Below are 20,351 nucleotides of genomic sequence, written 5' to 3' on the forward strand. Positions count from 1 at the left end.
ACTCTTCACACACACATATACAAAATTGTCAAAATATGGAACAGAATTTAAAAAAATTTTTTTTTAATTTAGAAAAGTGTCGGACATGAGGATCTGAAAAGTGATTTTACTTGCCACCTAAAACATGAATATAACTTGCCTTCTGCACTCTCGCTGGGCTGGACCAGCCCTTCACGGTGACGCGGACCTGGAGCCGGCCTGGGCAGCTGGAAGGTAACCGGGCTTGCCTGTGGGTGGCTCAGAGGCCCTGATCGCGTGCACATGCGCTTGCGGGCTGACTGCTCAGTGGCTTCCGCGGGATATGCAGCTGTGAGCGGGGTTCAGAGGCTTCAAACATCTCAGGCAACAGTGGATGGCTTTCTCGCCACCCCTCTACCCTTAGAGTATGCATTGGAAAGAATTACTGAGCCACTTGGTATCAGGGAGTGGGTGTAGGAAGGAAGACGATATTTCCAAACCGAATGAAAGCATATCTTTCAGTTACCAGTGGCGTTGGTCTGGCTTTACCTGGTCACTCGGGCTTCAGTGAGAGCTGCACAAAGATGTTTTTTTTCCTAGTAAAGGGGTTGGGGGCAGGCAAGGGGTGAGAGGTCAGAGGCCTCAAGTCACAGAGGAGGTGCAGGACCAGCGGACTGAGATAACAGCTATTAGGAAGGGCACTGTTTTATGTACACATTCATCTCAATAGTCACAACCACTTTACGAAGTAGTTACTTTTATTACCCCTTTTGCACAGATAAGGAAGTTGAATGTTAGAGAAACTAAGTAATTTGCCTAAGACCACCAGGAAGTCAGTAGCGGAACCTGAACTCAAACTCAAGACCACAAAGCCCTGCATTTAGCCTTTACACTACAGAAATGGACTTGAGCCTGAATGCCTAGGAAAACGTCCCAGAGGGATTAGAACTTAGGATGGGTAGTAAAAGTAGTAAAGATTGGCTAAACACCCAGCAAAGGGGAGAGCTTTCTAGGAAGGGAAGAGCAGAAGCAAAAGGACAAAAGCAGGAATGCTTCTTGGTGGAACAGTAAGAGAACAGACCTGACTGGGTTATTGGATTTATTCTATGATGAGTAACACCACAGAACTTAAAGCCCATTCCTATCCATCTCATGGGTGACCAGAATAATCCTTTTAATAAGAGAAAAGGTATTATAATGCCTATTTGTATATGCAGAAATTAAAGATCTAAGATGATAAGTGATACCTCCATCACATGTCCCTCCCAGAACGAGGCTTTTAGACATTTGCTCCTTCTGCCTTGAAAGCGCTTCCCCTCCTCTTCACCTTATTAACTACTGCCTATCCATCAGCTCTCAATTCAACTTTGACCTGCTAAGAGAGCTTTAGCTGACTTCTCTTCTCTGGGTGAAATCCCTGCCTAGTGTATACACTCATTGAACCATGTACCTCTCCTTTGTAGCATGTATCATGACTGTATTATTCTATTTATTAGTGGGAATAAATCAAGAAGAATAAATAATTGAATAAACAAATTAACAGAACCCAGGTTTGCCTAGGGCTGTTGCTCATGTTTTCCACATGAATATACTATCTTCAAAAGGTACAATTGAAATATCTGAGGCTATATTACCTGGAAAAAGAGAAATTAGGGGAGAGGATATGACAGCTGTCTTTAAATATTTGAAAAACTGTCATGTTGAAGAAGGATTAGACATATTCTGCATAGCTGCAGAGAGCAAAAGACAAATGGGGTGAAAGTCCAGGGAGGCAGATTTCATTGTAGTTTAAAGTGAAAAATGTAACAATGAGACCTGTCCAAATCTGAAGTGGGCCGTCTGTTAAGGAGGTGAGTAAACAAAAGCTGGAGGAACACCTGTCAGGGGTGTTGTAGAGGAAATTCCTGTTCTGATCAGGAAATTGTTAGCCACATAGGCCTTTCCAAGCCTAATAGGCTTCTCTAGGTCTGGGAGGGACTTGAAAGCAAAATTTAATTTGATTTGAAGTGACCTCATGGAGAGAGAGCTGCAATGAATAATCGTTCTTATGATGCCCAGCTAACACTGGGCTCTTTAAAAATATGCCTGCGTTTGTGAGTGTCCACTTCTGTGCCTGTTGATGAGGTCTTTGAGAGGCAGCATTCCAATGGAGTTAGGGCTGTGCAGCTGCCACTGTGACTAAACAGCAGAGAACACTCCAACGTACAAGGGAGCAACTTCAGGGTCATTCCCCCTCCTCCAAGCAGACACCCCCCAACCAACCTCCAGTACACATAAACACAAACACATCTGTACACTGGGAGCTGCTGCTGTCTGCTGAGATCTCAGTGTGTGCTGAAAGATCTCCTTCCATACTGCAGTTGAAAGCTGTCCCTTTTCCCAGCTACTGAATGCTACCCCTGACGCGGAGAACAACTTTACAGCAGTATTTCTCTCTCCACATACAAGTCCGATAATCAAAAGGACATTGAAAGAGAAGAAAACTAAAAATCACCTTTTTAATACATTATTTCTATCTTAAACTCACACAAACAAAAGCCTTAAAAATTATGTGGAGGCTGAAAACTAGGAATCCTGATCTGGAAACTAAGGTCTCATGTTGCCAATATTTGGATGGAGGTGAGCTTGTACAAGATCTATAAATTGTTACATTTAGCAGGTGCAGGCCTGAACCAACAACAACAGCTTTTCTGTGGAGAAATATAACCTGATTGTCAAATAACCAGCTTGCATATTTTGGAATACAACCCATCTGTGAACACTCTAATTCGATAAATTGTAATGTTAAAATTACAGGAAAGATTATCACTTATATTTCAAACCAGTGTCCATTTTGCTGTATGATATTTGGTAATCTAATCATTAAATGTTTGTTGAGCATTTACTATGTGTCAAGCACTATGCTAGGCACTAGGTATAGGGAAGTAAACAAAATGGACATGATCTCTAATGTTATAGGATTTATTATCTAATCTAGATAAAATAAGCACCAAAGTAATACATAATTAGAAATTATGACAACTGATAATGAGGGGAAAGGGTCAATAAGAGGGACTCCTAAAATCATAGCAGGCTTTTCTGAGAAGACATTTAGCTGAGAAATTAAGAGTAAGTGAGAATGAACCTCAGGAAGGGTTAGGAAAAAGACGTTCCTGACAAAGGAATGTTTCCCAAAGCCTTGCAGCAGGAAAGCATGTCATTCGTTCAAGAGTCGAAAGAAAGGCTGGGCATGGTGGCTCATGCCTGTAATCCCAGCACTTTAGGAGGCCAAGGCAGGTGGATAACCTGAGGTCGGGAGTTCAAGACCAGCCTGACCAACATGGAGAAACCTTGTATCTACTAAAAATACAAAAATTAGCTGGGCGTGGTAGCGCATGCCTGTAATCCCAGCTAGTCGGGAGGCTGAGGCAGGAGAATCTCTTCAACCCAGGAGGCAGAGGTGCAGTGAGTGGAGATCGCCCCATTGCACTCCAGCCTGGGCAACAAGAGCCAAACTCCATCTCAAAAAAAAAAAAAAAAAAAAAAAAAGAGTTGAAAGAAAGCCAATCTGAGCAAAGAGGAGAAGCCCAAGATGATGTTGGCGGAAAAGGCAGGGGCAGACTCTACAGAACTTTGGAGAACATGTTAAGGAAACTGCAGGTTCTAATAAATGCAATGGGGAGCCCAAAAAGAGGGAGTGATACCATTTACATTCTTAAAACCATCTTTCAAAAGGCCAGATGTGGAGAATGGATTAAATGGAGGTAAGAGTCATGTCTCTTTCTCTGTAAGCTCCCCATTTCGAAAAATGACAACTTCCAATTTACAGCCATGTTAATGTAGTATACTTAAAGTTATTTCTTTTAAATAATTATAAAAGTTTAACCTCCCACACATTTTTTGCTTACTAGGCAACTCTCTCCCAAGGAAATATACTACCACTAAATGAGTGAAAACTGAAGTATTTTCTATTTGGGCAATATAAATTCTAATATACATTGAGAATGAAGGTAAGTTACCATTCAAGGCAGAGGAAGAGGTAAAAATAAATGCCTTTTATGTGCTATTGCGTTCAGAATATTATCTCTATTTTATAATCAGAGGAAACTCTGCATTTCATTGAAGATGCTGGGACAGAAACAGCCAGAAATAGATATTCTGCATTCTTGACTTTATTCTGTTTTTGTTGCCCAGTACCACTTCCTCCTGTGGAACACATAAGAGCAGCAGCGAGTCCTTTTCATCATTCTCATCAAATTTGAATGTAGGCTCCTGGCAAAAGTGAGTAAGTGTGTAACTGGGTGATACAATACTTTTTTTTTCCCTTTTTGCGGAGAACAGGGTATTGCTATATTGCCCAGGCAGGTCTTGAACTCCTGGACTTAAGCTATCCTCCCATTTCTGCCTCCCTAAGAGCTGGAATTACAGGCATGAGCCACCACACCTGGCCTCCAATACTTTGAAAATAATATGGAGTTCTCTTACTGCTCTGAGAACAAGCTCCTCAACATGCTATTTCATGCTATTTTTTTCAGGGGAGAGGGCAGAATAGAAGCATATCTTAAGAAATACAAAGACAAAAGAAATACTCAGCTTCTTGCATTCAAAATAGGATCATGTAACAATCTAAGTTATCTTCCAAATTCCTAATTTCCTCCCCTCTTCCTGACCAAACCCACAAGGCTCATTCTCAGCACCTTTTTGTTTGTTGACTTGTTTTACATGTTGATATGAGGGTTCACGCTTTATGGAAGTAGGATGCTACTTTAGGGGAAGCAAAGGAAAAGTTTGCTCCCCTCGAGTCCCAGGAAATTGTGAAAAGAAGAAAAAGAAGTAGCAAGAGAGCAAAAGAAAAGAAGAGTTAGTCAGACACATATTCTGAGTTCCCCTCTCAGTGAATTGGATTAAATCTGTGGTTCTCAAACTTCAATGGGCCTCAAATCACCAAGAGTGCTTTTTAAAACACAGTTGTCTGAACCCCCCTCCAGAATTATTGATTCATTAAATCTGAAGTAGGACTTGCATTTGTCACAAGTTCCCAGATATTGCTAATGCTGCTGACCCACGGACTGTGCTTTGAGAACCACTGTGTTGAAGAAATCCAAATAATGCCAAGGTTAAAGGAGTCTCTTGTCCTTGATTTTTTTTATTTTTTTCCCCCCCCTTGATTTTCATGTAATGCTCAGGAAAGAGATCATCTCTACAACTGACCCATGCTCAAACCTGCTGAGCAGCCAAATCTCCCCAACTCATCCCACATCAGTGGGGACATAAACCACAACCCTCTTCCCTTTACACCAGGGCATCTTCTTAAGGACAGAAACAGGATGGGTGAGGGCATCTCAGAGATTGACCATTTTTTTCCTAGAAAGACACAGCATTCCCTAGGAGACTGTTTCAGTCCCAAAATCTAACAACTCTTAAAACATTGGACAGCTGGTCAAGTTTCTTTCTCCTTCATTCCCCGTGTCAGGTTTCATAAGGCCTCCTGATTCCCTCTTCCCTTTCTCACAGACTGCAATGTGAACCTGTTACAGGAAAGGGGTTCGAATCCAGACCCCAAGAGAGGGTTCTTGGATCTTGCGCAAAAAGTAATTCAGGGCAAGTCCATAGAGTAAAGTGAAGACAAGTTTATTAAGAAAATAAAGGAATAAAAGAATGGGTATTCCAAGACAGAGCAGCCCTCAGGGCTGCTGGTTGTCCATTTTTATGGTTATTTCTTGATTATATGCTAAACAAGGGGTGGATTGTTTATGCCTCCCCTTTTTAGACCACATAGGGTAACTTCCTGATGTTGCCATGGCATTTGTGAACTGTCATGGTGCTGGTGGGAGTGTAGCAGTGAGGATGACCAGAGGTCCCTCTCATCACCATCTTGGTTTTGGTGGGTTTTGGCCTGCTCCTTTACTGCAACCTGTTTTATCAGGAAGGTCTTTATGACCTGTATCTTGTGCTGACCTCCTATTTCATCCTATGACTTAGAATGCCTGACCGTCTGGAAATGCAGCCCAGTAGGTTTCAGCCTTATTTTACACAGTTCCTACTCAAGATGGAGTTGCTCCAGTTCAAATGCCCCCGACAAACCCAGTTGACATGGTAGTGAGCCATCTTCAGCAGTGTAGATGATGAAGACAACACCTTCCAAATGGTAACACCACAAGTTAGATGTGGAACAAGCCTTGGGTCTAGACACTGCCAAGCCACCTTACAGACCTTGGACTTTTACTTGTTTGTCATTGTATGTTGGGCCCATTTGATACAGCAGTCTAATCTCTATGTCAGTCAGGTCACATGGAATGAGAGGCATAAGTGATATGAGACTAATACATGAAGTCATTGCAGTGCTTACAATTATAACATCCTTTCCCTATGTTATACTCTTTTTTTTTTTTTTGAGACAGACTCTCACTCTGTCACCCAGGCTGGAGTGCAGTGGCACAAGCTCAGCTCACTGCAGCCTCCGCCTCCCGGGTTGAAGCGATATTCCTGCCTCATCCTCCTGAGTAGCTGGGATTACAGGCATGCACCACCACACCCGGCTAATTTTTGTATTTTTGGTGGAGACAGGGTTTTACCATGTCAGCCAGGTTGGTCTCAAACTCCTGACCTCAGGTGATCTGCCCGCCTTGACCTCCCAAGGTACTGGGATTACAGGTGTGACTGCCGCACCTGACCTTCCTAAATCATACTCTTATTCACTGATGGTCAGTGATCTCTCCAGGGCTTCAGCTAGATTAGTCCTTTGATGTTTCACTTTTCTTCTCATTTCCAATTATTCTTCCTTTTCTTTCTTGACTATTGTTTGTCTATCATCATTGCATTTTCTTGAGTCTAGTGATCTGTGGAACTTTACCTCATGTTTTAGTAGCATTTCTTCTACAACTGCCTTAAGAGTCGTTACAAATAACTTACGCATTTTTTTACAGCTCTTAATACTTTGAAATATCAGAATAAGTCAATAAATAATCAAAATAGTACCTTTTTTTTTTTTTTTTTTGAGATGGAGTCTCGCTCTGTTGCCCAGGCTGGAGTGCAGTGGTGCAATCTCGGCTCACTACAAGCTCCGCCTCCCAGGTTCACGTCATTCTCGTGCCTCAGCCTCCCAAGTAGCTGGGACTACAGGTGCCCGCTGCCACGCCTGGCTAATTTTTTGTATTTTTAGTAGAGACGGGGTTTCACCGTGTTAGCCAGGATGGTCTCGATCTCCTGACCTCGTGGTCTGTCCACCTCGGCCTCCCAAAGTGCTGGAATTACAAGCATGAGTCACCATGCCCAGCCAAAATAGTACACTTTTAAAAGATTTTCATTATCAACCTTTCACTTCTAAGGTTAACATTTGTGAATTAACAGGTATGGATTTGATTAAGGTAATAATGCAAAAATTATATCCAGTAGAATCTTGGACCAACATACCTAAGAATAAATAAATAAATACATTTGTGTATGTGTGTGTGTGTATCCCTGAAATTTTATATTTGTATACATATGTATATAATAGACACAGATGATTTTTATTGAATAAAAAATCTTACATAATAGATACAGGCTCACATTCTTACGCATTTAATAGTCAAATATGTTTTAATCAAGTTGGTTCCTTTGTAAACTCAATATGCATTCAGATTATGTTAAATATTCTTAACATTTCTATTTTTTCCAAAATAAAGTATTCTTTGTAATAAAAATTAACTCCTAGACATTGGGACTATATCAGACACTATATGAATGCTAAGATTCATTCCTGAATGAATGCCAATTTTGAAATATTTTTCACTGTAGAAGTCACAGTCCTTCAGAATATAAGTCACCAGTAAGTGCTCTGAATTCCTTTCTGAACTGTCACATCACTGATTTAGTTAGACCAAGAATAAAACAATTGGAGGAACAAATACATGTCTCAATTTATCTCATCCTTCAGCCAACAATGTAATATGATTTTGTAACTCCCTCCATTCAAAGCACCAATAGCCAGAGAGTGCTCTTTCCAAAAGAACAAACGTACGAACAAATGCAGCTTAAAAAGTAAAACAAGTACTCATAGCATCATCAATACAAAATTATAAAAACAAGGCAAATTTTATTTCAAACATTTTAGAGTGCTTTTAAATATTGTTTCAGAAGAAGGAAATAAGCGTATGTATTCTGCTAAGCTCTAATGCTTCAGGAACCCACAAAACAATTATTTTATCACCCTAGCCAGCTACTAATCATAGAGATGGGATCAGATGCCATGATAGAGACCAAAACAATGAACCTTTGTGACCAGTTACAGGAATACAACAAACCCAGAGACATTGACATTGCCGGGAAACCAGTGCTCAAGACAGAGCCAGTAGTTAGAAATCAAAAGAGCCTTCATGAGTTATGGAGCACACATATCCAGGAGTTCAAAGCGAGTCTTGAATCACATGGATAACGAAGGCCAAAACAAAGCATAGAATCAAGACAAGAAGGGACAGGCGCAGTAGCTCACGCCTGTAATCCCAGCACTTTGGGAGGCCGAGACGGGTGAATCACAAGGTCAGGAGTTCGAGGCCAGCCTGGCCAACGTGGTGAAACCCTGTCCCTACTAAAAATACAAAAAAATTAGCTGGATGTGGTGGCAGGTGCCTGTAATCCCAGCTCTTCAGGATGCTGAGGCAGGAGAATTGCTTGAACAGCTGGAGGTTGCAGTGAGCCGAGATCGCGCCACTGCATTCCAGCCCAGGTGACAGTGGGAGACTCCATCTCAAAAAAAAAAAAAAAAAAAAAAGACAAGAATTCAGAACTATACATATGAAGCCCCACACTGACTGTCCTGTCCATAAGTCATTTGAGTGAATATAGCTGCAGCAAGAATAGTGTGTGTTAGCTGCAGATAAATTAGTCCCAGCCATTCCTTCCATCATAGTGGTCTTCCCAGACATTGGGAACAACATATGCCATTTATTTTTCCCACTATCCACAGTTAAGGACGCAGGAGGAAAGCCAGATTGGTTATAAACTAAATAAAGAACTTATATTTTATCTTCATGTCTAAGTTGCATTATGAGTCAAATTCCCACCCTACTAATAGCTAATGAGCTATTGGCTGGACTTCAAGTAGAATCAAAGAACAAAGTAAGTCTGGAATTTGGCATGGGAATCTCCAGCTAGCCAGAAAAGTACCAGAAGACAAAATTACATATAAAAAAAAATCCATCCTTTTATTTTTTATAGCTTTATTGCGGTATAATTCACAGACTGTACGATTCACCCACTTAAAGTGTCAAATCTGATGGTTTTTAGTATATTCACAGATTTATACATCTATCACCACAATCAATTTTAGAACATTTTCATTACCCCAAAAAGAAGCTCCGCTCCCCCCACCATCATTGCAGGCAACTGCTAATCTGTTTTCTGTCTGTATAGAGTTACCTATCTGGGCATTTCATATAAACAGAATCACACAACATATGGTCCTTTGTGACTAGTTTCTTTTACTTAGCTTGTTTTCAAGGTTCATCCATATTGTAGCATGTATCAGTATTTCATTTCTTTTAATTCGTGAATAGTATTCTATTTTATGGACATACAACATCCATCCATCAGTTGATGGAAATTTATGTCACTTCTACTCTTTGACTATTACGAATATCACTACTGTGGGCATTCATGTACAAACTCTTATATGGACATATGATTATTGTTGTTGTTGTTGTTGCTGTTGTTGTTGTTTTTGTTTTGAGACAGAGTCTCGCTCTGTCGCCAGGCTGGAGTGCAATGGCGCGATCTTGGCTCACTGCAACCTCTGCCTCCCGGGTTCAAGCGATTCTCCTGCCTCAGCTTCCTGAATAGCTGGGACTACAGGCATATGCCACCATGCCTAGCTAATTTTTTTTGTATTTTTAGTAGAGACGGGGTTTCACCATGTTAGCCAGGATGGTCCCGCTCTCTTGACCTCGTGATCTGCCCGCCTCAGCCTCCCAAAGTGCTGGGATTACAGGAATAAGCCACCATGCCTGACCTGGACATATGTTTTAATTTCTCGTGAGTATATCTAAGAGGAGAATTGCTTGATCATACGGCAACTCTATGCTTAACTATTTGAAGAACTGCCAGACTGTTTCCCAAAGTGGCTGCACCATTTTTCACCCCACCAGCAGTGTATGAGGGTTCCAGTTTCTCCATATTCTCATCAACACTTGTTATAATCTGTCTTTTAAATTATAATACCCCATCCACCTTTTACAAAATCTTATGCAGTTCTTCTGGCTCTTTGGACCTGTTCATTGAACTAATTTCCTGGTTAGAGAAACCCACTTAAAAAAGGCAAAATACTGAGCACATTCTTGCCTAATGGTCAAGCAGGAAAGAAAAGGCCAGAGCTGGCAAAATGTCTAGGGGAAAAGGGGGGATGAAGAATACATAAAGCAATGCCCAGTCTCCTCTGAATATAAACACAAAAGAGGCCTGGCATTGCAGCTGCTTCTACCTGAACTCATTCCAGGAATGGCTAGGGCAGGATATGTAGGTAAGAAAAGATGAGCAAGAGTTGGAACATCACTCAAATTAACTGGAGAGGAAATATGGAGCCAAAGTTGGGCTCAAACTATTCTCTCCCCAACTCCTATTTGATATTTTTTCACCAAAGAGCACATACTGGAACCCTTTAGGGGTCTCTTCTACCTTTAAAGTTCTATAATTTCATCATTTTCTTCCGGTAAGTATACCTTAAGTTAATTGTGCAGTGTATCCCTTATATGAACAGAAGACTGTCTCAATAAGATTCCTTTTAAATGTTTTTAATGCATTTTTAAAAATATTTTTACTTTTAATGTTTCCTGAAGCTACACTGTCTATAGCACTGGTATTTCCCAAAAGTCACTAAAAGCTCCTGAAAGTCCAACTGACAGAAAAGATGGATTTGATTAAAAGGAAAAAAATACAGAATATAGTCCTTGGAAAGTGTGCTGATTTGTTATTTAGCCAGCTAGAGAATTGTGCTGTTTTGCTCTTGGGAATTGTACCATGGAATAAAATAATTTTGTTGAACTGCAATATAATTAAAACATCTGAAAATATAGGAAAAGATGAATTAGAAAGATGGAGGATTCAAAATAAGGAGGACCAATTCCAAACAAAATACCAAGCAACCAAATCAGAAGATACTAGAAGGTGTTACACATGCTCTTCCTTATTTAACATGGAAGGAAACTGCAAGTAGTATTGCACTAATAAGGCACTTCCTGGGGCCTAAAGTTACCAGTTTTTCAATTCAACAGACATTTTTTGTGCACCCACTATAAGCTGGGAACTTTGCTTGTCTCTAAGGCTGCCAAAATAAATAAGACAGCCTCTGCCAGAGAAGAGCAACAGAGGGCTCACCCTCTGCCAGGCAAATGAAAACTTGTTATTCAGCTGCAATTCCCTGAGATCATTCTACAGCTATGATAGGAAAGAATGAGAGTTGAAATTGTGAAAAGAAACGATCTACAGTTACCTAAGCTGGGGGTGAGAGGAGAACCTGGAGAGGGGTGGCAAGGGAATTGGAGGGAGAGGATCTGATTCATGAACTCCATCTTGTAAAGAACTAGCAGGATTTCACCAAGCAGAGATGGGCAACAGGCATTTGTGTAACGTATTGTAGTGTCACAGCAAAGGTTTTGGAGATTTATAAGTTTTCACCATATGAAACTATCAATAGTCAACAATTTTTTGGCCTACAAAATACATATTCATATGGTTCAATCTAAAACAAAATAATCCCCTTGAGTATGCCAAGTGAATGTTAAAACCTGTAGGAGAATTAGTTAGAAAAGTAGTTTGAGTCAGAGTTGGAAGAGCTTTGAACTGAAGTAGTTTCACCTTTATTCTATAGGTGATGGAGAAGGCAATTCACAAAATAACTTTGAACAAATAGCCAATAAATGTATGTTTAAATGTTTAAATAATTTCAAGTTTAAAGAAAACTATGTGTGATTTTCAGTGCCACGAAGGAAAACAATTTAATGTTAACATTCAATGTCAATAAGGACTCAAGAAAACAGGATGTCTCCTTCCATGGCTGGGTGTGTAAATTAGAATAAACTTTCAGGAAGGCGATTTGAATACACCGTGACCTAGCATTCCACTTTGAAGACTTTATCCCAAAGAAAAAGTCATGGATATTAAAAACTAACAAACAAAACAACTTGGAGGCCAAGGTGGGTGGATCGTTTGAGGCCAGGAGTTCAAGACCAGCCTGCCCCAAATGGCAAAACCCTATCGCTACTAAAAATACAAAAGTTAGCCGGGTGTGGTGGCGTGTACCTGTAGTCTCAGCTACTTGGGAGGCTGTGGCAGAAGACTTGCTTGAATCTGGGAGGCAGAGGTTGCAGTGAGCTGAAATCACACCATTGCACTCCAGCCTGAGCGACAGAGCAAGACTCCGTCTCAAAAAAAAAAAAAAAGGAAGTTCAGCCACCAGGATTTCCTTGATGTTCTAGAGAGTTGTGTAAATAAAACATGAATCATCCTTATAATTGAACATTATACAGCTACTTTAAATGCTTAAATAAATATTTAATGACATGAAATTTTGTTACATGAAAAAATTAGGTTATGAAACAGTATGTGTATCAGTCAAGGCTCTTAAGAAATAGATCAGACTGACGAGGTTTGAGTTTCAGAGCTACCATTTATAGTCACAGGACCTTGGACAAGTAACCTAATCTCCCTGTAACTCAGTTTTATCTCTAAAATGGGGATAACATCAGTCCATAACTCATTGGAGTTTTGTAAACGATTAAATGAGTTAATACACATAAAGTCCTTAGAAATTTGCCTGGCACATATCAAGCACTACCTAAGAGTCAGTTATTATTAATATCATTAATATTTGTTACCAGTATATTAAGTCAACTTTGAAGCTAATTTAAGAAGCAAAGGTGGGAACAGAACCATCAAGGCAAGAACCATACCCAAAGCATTCTGCAGAGCTGGTCCATGAAGTCACCACTCCAGCTGCCAAGCACTGACCCCATAGCTTGCACTGCCAAGTCTTTGGGAGCTGGACACTGCATATTGCCTCAGAACAGCTGTGTCTGCTGCCACTAGAAACCGGATGCAGCTGCTATTGCTGCTGTGGCCCTGGCCAGAGCAGATTCTGCATCATCCCTGCTGCTTTGAGTCACCAGCCCCTGAACCAAAGTCAACAGAGGATTCATCTGCTTGACTGCACCAAGTCCCCAAAAGCAGCCAAAGAAGTTGAGAAAAAACAGAATTGGGCATTTTTATTCTATAGAAAAGGCAACTTCTGGCTGGGCATACAGGTTCATGCCTGAAATCCTAGCACACTGGGAAGCTGAGGCAGGTTTGAGCTGAGGAATTCAAGACAGCCTAGGAAACATGGTGCAACTCCGTCTCTAAAAAATACAAAAATTGGCTGGACGCAGTGGCTCATGCATGTAATCCCAGCACTTTGGGAGGCCAAGGCAGGCGGATCACGAGGTCAAGAGATTGAGACCATCCTGGCCAACATGGTGAAACCCCGTCTCTACTAAAAATACAAAAATTAGCTGGGCATGGTGGTGTGTGCCTGTAATCCCAGCTACTTGGGAGGCTGAGGCAAGAGAATCGCTTGAATCCAGGAGGTGGAGGTTGCAGTGAGCCAAGATCACACCACTTCACTCCAGCACGGGTGACAGTACAAGAGTTGGTCTCAAAAAAAAATTTTTAAATAAATAAATAAATAAAAAATCAGCCGGGTGTGGTGGTACACACATGTAGTCCCAGCTACTCAGGGAGCTGAAGTCGGGGGATTGCTTGAGCCTGGGAGATTGAGACTGCAATGACCCATGATTGCAGCATTGTACACCAGGCTGGGAATCAAAGCGAGATAAAATAAAAAAAGAGAAAGAAAAAGAAAGAGAGAAAAGAGAGAGAGAGAGAGAGAGAGAGAGAAAGAAAGAAAAAGAAAGAAAGAAAGAAAGAAAGAAAGAAAGAAAGAAAGAAAGAAAGAAAGAGGATTTTTCTTTATAACATGGGGGAGTCAACAAACTTAGAAAGCAAATTTATACATTAGGTAATTAAAAAAAGATAAATGATCCTTTTTGGTTTTAAAAATACAGATATAACTGGAATGTGTATTTTCATGCAAATAAAGAAAGGAGTAAAAGGATACACATCAAACTGTTCATGATTAATTCTGAATTGACCATTATGGCTGATTTGAATGTTTCATCTTCTGTCTGTAACTTTCCAAATCTTTTGTGACATAGAAAAAAAACAAGACTGAGCAATATCAGATCTCTATTTTTGAAAGAGAATTGAGTCTTTCTTAGATAGAGCTATGGACTAGAAAGTGGAAGACTAGATTCAGATGGACATTGTTATCTCAGAGCAGGACCTTGCTACTCCAAGTATAGTCGATGGACCAGAAACATTAGCTTGACACAGAAACATATTAGAAATGCAGAATCTCAGGCCCCATCCCAAATCTAATGAAAGCAAAGACGGAAATGAATCAGCAGATATTTGAGAAGTATAAGCAACAAGACTTGACAATGTGAAGAAATTCATAAAAGATTACAAGCCTTAAAAACATTTCCAAATTTAGAAGTAGGCAGGGTCATTAACAGAGACGAATTATTGGAACAGGAGCCAATTTTTTGTTGTGTTTTTGTGACAAGGTCTCAGTCTGTCTCCCACTCTGGAGTGTTATGACACGATCACAGCTCACTGCAGCCTCGACCTCCTGGGCTCAAGTGACCCTCCCACCTCAGCCTCCCAAGTAGCTGAGAACACAGGCACGCACCACAATGCCCAGCTAATTTTTCAATTTTTTGTAAAGACCGGGTCTCCCTATATTGCCCAGGCTGGTCTCAAACTCCTGAGCTCAAATGATACTTCCAAAGCCCTGGGATTACAGGCGTGAACCACTGTGCCCAGTTGGTTTAGACATTGAGAACTCAAAAGATGGCCCAGTGAGGGAAACATAAAATTAGGGCCAAAAAGAAATGTCAAAATTAGGCTTACAAAAATGAGCGTAATCTAAGACAAGGAGGTAACAGAAGCCGTAACAGTGGATATAACTTCTAACGGACAACATGCAAAGCAAGATAAGAAATCCAAGCAAGATCCTTTGGTAATATGTAAATTTTGGAGACGGGGAGAAAGAGAAGTCAGAAAATGAATGGCCAAAACTAACATCATCAAGAGATTAAAGTATCAAAGAAAACAAAGGACAAGTATTTCATTATTATTCAATTCTTTCCTCCTTTCATGACAAATTATGAGTGGTTTACACAATTACACTTACACTTAAAAGGACAGTAATGGATTAAAAGAGATCTCAATTCTAGAAACACAGAATGGCCAAAATACTTGGGAGGGGGAGGATATGGAAGAGAAGGACACTAATGCCTTGGATGTTATAATAGTTCTCGTCATTGGAAGATATCAAAAATTTCATAGCTTTTATTTTGTTTTGATGAAAATTTCACAGTTTTTATAGTGTTGCAAATCAAATAAGACCATGACTTATCTTTGTTTCATTCATTCATTCAGCTGACATTTATCGCGTACTTGCTATGAACCAGGCAGTCTTTGGGGTGTTGAGGATACAGCAGTTAACAAAACAGACAAGTCCCCTTGCCATCATGGGCTTACATTCTAGAGGGGCAGACAGGCAATAAACAAAAGAAATAAGTAAACATATTGTGTGTCAGATGGTGATAAGCACTATAGAGAAAGGGATAAAAGTTGGGATAAGAGCTGCCATTTTAAAAGATGGGACAGAGAAGACCACTGGGGAGATGAATAGACCTGAAGGAGGTGAAGAAGCCACTTATTCAAGTGTCTGAGGAAAGAGCATTGCACAGCAAGGCTCTGAGGCTGATGTGGCCCTGGTGTGGTCAAGGAGGCCAATGTGGCTGGACTGAGGGAGCGAGGAGTGGGCAGGAAAAGAGGACAGAGGAGTAAAGGCCTTCAGAGGTTTTTGAGCAGGTAAATGACATTATCTGACATGGATTTTATCATTCTGGCTGAATCTATTCATCTATCTATCTATCTATCTATCTATCTATCTATGAATGATATATCTATACCTGTATTTATATAGATATAGATGCATTTTTTTTTGAGACAGGGTCTTACTCTTTTGCCCAGGCTGAGTGCAGTGGGGTAATCTTGGCTCACTGCAGCCTCAACGTCCCAGGCTCAAGCAATCCTCCCACCTCAGCCTCCCAAAGTGCTGGGATTTCAGGTGTGAGCCACTGTGCCCACTGGTTGCTATTTTAAGAACAGATTGAAGTAGGAAAACCAGATAGGAGGCTATTGTAAATACCTAGCCAAGAATAATGGTGACTTGGACCAGGTACCTTTGACAGTTTTGTGTTTTTCAGATAGGTACCATTTTTGTTTTTCTTCTAGTATATCCTAAGAAAGTGGGATGGGAAGAGGGATGAGAGACTGTGTGTGTAGCAGAGAAAGAAATGCAGAACTCTCAACTCTTCTAGTTACATAATTTCTATGTATTTCACAATCATCCTCAGCCACACAGAATAAAATGTGTAAGCAACTGAAACATTTAATATGTCTAAATATTTAAATCTTCTAAATTATCACAGCTTCAAGGAAATGTTAAAAACAAAAACTAAAAACCATTATTATCACTATGTCAATAAATGTATAGTTAGGCCAAGGTAACAATAAAAGAACCTGATCATTTATTTTAAAGACATGAGCAATATATTTGAAATGTAGAGTCACTAAATAATGAGTAGTTCTGAAAGGTATAATTTTAAACCTTCCACTCTTTCAATGCTATAATTAAAACAAAAATGAAGCAGAATCTAGAGAGTCCACACACAGACTTGGATTACATCAGGACACAGAATTTGCTTCTTCTATGGATCCAAGACCAAAGGCTTCATTTATTTGCTAAAGATTAAAAGGATAAACCATTATTTATCATTTTAAAGTACACAGACAACCAAGTCAAGTTAAATGTTGATTCAGAGAAGAGTTGTCAACACTACATTAATATTACCCTAGTTCTGTAGGGTGCTTTATTGTTTACAAAGCACTTTAACTACCATTATTTCATTTGAACCTCACAATAGACCCATTAATATCATAATTCTTAACTTACAGATTAAGAAAACTAGTCTCAGGGAGGTTAAGAGACTTACCCAAGGGCATCCAAGTCACTAGCAAGGGCCAGAGCTGGAAACAGAACCCTCACTTCCTAATCCACTGTTTTTTCTTTTTTCTTCAGTAAGTGTGTTTTAATGCTATAGCAATGGTCTTTCAGGATCAAGATAAAAGGCATTTCAGAAGTATTTAAGATTGCTATTATTTAGCAATTAACAACATAAATAAAACAAATGTCATGAATGCATTAAATCATATACAAACCCAGTAAAATTATAGTATTCTTTCAAAGTCATTATCTCCTTCAAATGAAACAAAGCTTCCTATGCCAAGTTCCAGCTTAGGAAGGATTTGTCGCAAAATAAAAGTACATTGTCAATCTAAGGAATAGGATCGAAAGGACTCTGAAGAGTAAAGTGATGGAATGGTGACCCAAACACCCAACACGCTGGAGTCCACTGCTTTTTATACTGTACCAACCTGCATTCTTTTCCAGGTACAGAAGAGGCCACAGTAGGAGAATGGTTTTCTTTGTGTGGGAATTAGCCAGATCTGCAAGACTAAAGGTAGAAAGCAGTACCTATGGAAAGGTACCAGCTTGGGAATAATAGTCTTATGGTAAATACTGTTGTCCCCATTTAATGTTGGAAAAAAAACAAGGAGCAGAGGTTTGTTCTAGGTGAACAGTGGCTCTTCAATTATTCAGGAGTGGTTTGCCATTTAGGCTTACCTTGATCTTTTTCACTATTCTCCCTTATGGTTCTTGCTTATCTCCTGGCCTGCTCGTTAGCACCTCCTCCAGAGGGCAGGAAGAACAGGAAGAGAAGCATGTGTAACCGGTTTGATCAAAAAGTTGCAATAAGAAAACTTATGTCATTATCTTAATTTAGGCTTTGGAGTCTTTCTGGATTTCAGTTACTAATGTGACCTTTGCCAACATTCTTCTAGATAAACCTAGAATAATCAATGCAGTAAAATGATTTCCTATAAATAAAAATCATCTACTTCTAATTGTATTGTTCAATACAATATTACATATATTGAACCTTATATAACACTTAAATTTATTTAGAACTCATTACATGCACTAACTTTGCATAACATTTTTAACTTGTTTGGAATTGGTGTGAACTTCTCTAAAGGCATATCAAATGCTCCAGAGCTTAGAAAATAGAATCGATCCTGGCCGGGCGTGGTGGCTCACACCTGTAATCCCAACATTTGGGGAGGTTGAGGCAAATAGATCACCTGAGGTCAGGAGTTCAAGAACAGCCTGGCCAACATGGTGAAACACCGTCTCTACGAAAAACACAAAAATTAGCCAAGCATGGTGCTTGAACCTGAGAGGCAGAGGTTGCAGTGAGCCAAGATCACACCACTGCACTCCAACCTGGGCGACAGAGTGAGACTTCTTCTCAAAAAAGAGAAAAGAAACAAAGTCTCCACAGCAACTTCCTCAGCATTTCAAACAACGATCAGGGACTTTTTTTTGTTAAGGGTGGTCTTCTAGGCTTCAAGCACCAACAGATTTTCCCTCCTTCATGGCCTTGAAGGTTGTCAGTTTGCATTTATCGGAAGTGCAAAGATATATTAAAATAAAGAGCAGCACATTTAGAATTAAGGAAAGTCTGGATCATTTAGTGCTCTGATTCCAGGCGACATCCGGCACCCATTGTGGTACCTGTGCTTTACTCTGCATGGAGAGAAAGTGCTGGAGTGAAAGTCTGGCCCTGGAGGTGCAAGAAGGTGCCCTACTGTGCTACTTCTGCCAGACAGAGCCTTGAGGGGCGGAGGGTGAGGTTTTTGCATCTCTGTGGAGTGGTTCAGGCTGATTGCAACTGCCTGAAGGACCTCTACACAATGAGTACAGACTAGGGTACTTGACAAATCTTTGTGGTATGGATTTTGCTATTCAAACCAACCTGGAAATTTGCAGGAAGCTCAAGTCATTAATGGGTAGAAACAACCTGGGAACTGAGAGGATGCTAGTCAGTAAGGAAGAAAGGCGGAAAAGGGGGTATGCAGTTATTAATGGAAAGCTGACAAACATGGGGACTGTCAAAATGTGTCCTCCACTCGAAACATCTCTTTTTTCAGGCAGTGCCTATTTTGTGGTCAGTAGGGAGGATGTGGGGTATATGCTAGAGAATGAAAAAAATTTTAAAGTTTATGGAGTAGGCCCAAGACACATACAGCAAGTATCTCTAGGCCACTGTCCAAAGGATTCCTGAAGTCCCCAGCTCACTCTCCTTAAGCTATAATTATGACTTGTCTGATATGCACGCAGCTTGTAGGTTTGCCAAGTGGCGGCACTTTGAGGCCCTCCTCACCCACCTGCAGTAGGGTCCATGTGCACTCAGTGTGATTTTCAGAGCTGGCACCTTGAACTGGATGCTACGCAAGCACCATTAGTTTGCCAATAAGCTTGACACGGACGGTGACCTCTTTGCCATCCAGTGTTTAGATGAGCATCTGAGATATAAAGCTTTGAAGACTTTAAAACACTGGCCACTATAGGCAATTTTAGGAATAAGAAGAAGAATGCACAAAATTGACACTATCTGTTTCCTCTTCTTTGTCAATAAGCACCAGGAAAATTGTATAGGGCCCTCTTTGGAGCAAGGACTCTAAGTCATCGTGTCAGAGAAGCTGCCTAGTTTTTGCAGAGCACAATTGGCTAGAAAGGTTGGAGCATTAAGTGTTCATCTGGAGTTAACGTGAGGGGGAAGTATCATAAAAGTAGCTGTGAAGCCAGGGCTTCACAGGTCTTCACATTCTCTTCTGAAGAGAATGGGCTGAGGTGGCTGGAGAAGAGGCTGACACAAAACAATCAGCCTGTTGAAAGAGCTCAGGGGCTGGATGCAGTGGCTCACCCTTGTAATCCCAGAATTTTGGGAGGCTGAGGCAGGAAGATTGCTTGAGCCCAGGGTTTTAATTTAATTTAATGTAACTTAATTTAGGAGAGCTAAGTAATTAAACATGAGGCCAAAGTACATAAGAAAGTGGCAGTCTTTTATTGCAAATATGCACACACTCTCGGGCGAAGTTCTCTGGTCCTCAGGTGTGGGGAGCGGGGGCCAGGGAAGTCGCGCTGGCGCTCTCGGGTGATGTTCTCCGGTCCACGAATGTGGGGGGCCGAAGAGGTCACGCCGGCTCCTGCCGGCAGCGGACTTTTATGCCTGGGAGCTGGAAGGGGAGGAGTTTGGGGCGTTTGTGTAGTAGTGGCTTCTTGAATTTCGGTGTCCTCGGCTTGACGTCATTCTGCGCATACTCAGTTGATTTGGTTCTTTCCCCGGGCGCGGGAATTTTTCCCGGGC

At 40.7% G+C, this 20,351-nt stretch overlaps 1 pseudogene; it reads left to right on the top strand.

Moving 5' to 3' along the window:
- Window positions 1-261: 261 nt before the first annotated feature.
- On the top strand, window positions 262-19,946 carry LOC101004348 (annotated as a pseudogene).
- The last annotated feature ends 405 nt before the right edge of the window (window positions 19,947-20,351 follow it).

Source organism: Papio anubis, chromosome 4 (assembly GCF_008728515.1).
Source record: "Papio anubis isolate 15944 chromosome 4, Panubis1.0, whole genome shotgun sequence".
Taxonomy (NCBI): Eukaryota; Metazoa; Chordata; class Mammalia; order Primates; family Cercopithecidae; genus Papio; species Papio anubis.